The following is a 1,036-nucleotide window of genomic DNA, read 5'->3' on the forward strand; positions in this document are numbered from 1 at the left end:
TAAATTGAGCCATGAGACAAAACTAAAAGAAACTGTAGTTTTGTCAATCAACAATCATTAAAAGTGACTTATGTCAAGTTTATGCCAGTTATTTGCATCTAAAGGGCATGTTACATCCATTGCTGTATCTCAACTTTGTTATCCATCAGTTGAGTATTGGCTTTGTTTTGTATTCACAGTTGTAGGTCTAAAGGCTTGTAGTGAAAAGATGATGGTGAAAACATCCTACATGGCCTTTTGGGAATCAATTAAATCAACCTTGTATTGTTGGATGAAGATCCTTCCTGTGAAAAGGTCTGACAAAGGTCAGAGCATTAAACAACGGAACAGAGCGAACAGTTGTGTAATGAATGGTGTGTTTAAGGGGGGTCAGGCTGCGTGTGCTTAATACTGAGTCAAAGGAAATGCTCATGGGGATGAAAAGAGGGGTACGGGTGGGTGGAGCAGGAGGTGGAGGTGGTGGGGTCAGAGTGAACTACCTGTCTACTGAATCAACAGGAGATGGAGAGAGAGAAAAATAGCAAATATAGATGAAGCTAGTGTGTCGGTGTGTGCGTGTGAATCTGTGTGAGGGAGAATTAAATGGTGTATGGGGGGTGGGGGGGGGGGGGGGGGTCCAGTGACTACCTGTCTGAAGGTCAGTGTTCTCCTCCGACCTGAAAACATTACTCCATCTTGCATTGTTCAGTGACGGACAGAACAAGACACAGTCAAGAACAGCTAGCTAAGCTGGGGGATCAAATTATTCTCAGAGAGGGAAAAGATTTACCCTGAAACACCCCCTCCCCTTCCCTCCTCTCCCACCCCATTCTCCTCCCTCCCTCTCTCTCTCTCTCTCAATACCCCCCTCCCTCCTCTTGCTACCACTAAAAACTGAGGTGAAATTTGAAACAGAGTGATCCCCAAAACATTCCTGCTAAATCTCAAAAGCCAACGCCCATTTGCCTCCCCCCCCCCCCCCCCCCCCCCCCCCCCCCCCCCTACCCCCCCCCACCCCCCCCCCCCCCCCTCATCCCCACCACACACACACATGTGT

Source organism: Cyclopterus lumpus, chromosome 3, assembly GCF_009769545.1.
Source record: "Cyclopterus lumpus isolate fCycLum1 chromosome 3, fCycLum1.pri, whole genome shotgun sequence".
In the NCBI taxonomy this organism is placed as follows: domain Eukaryota; kingdom Metazoa; phylum Chordata; class Actinopteri; order Perciformes; family Cyclopteridae; genus Cyclopterus; species Cyclopterus lumpus.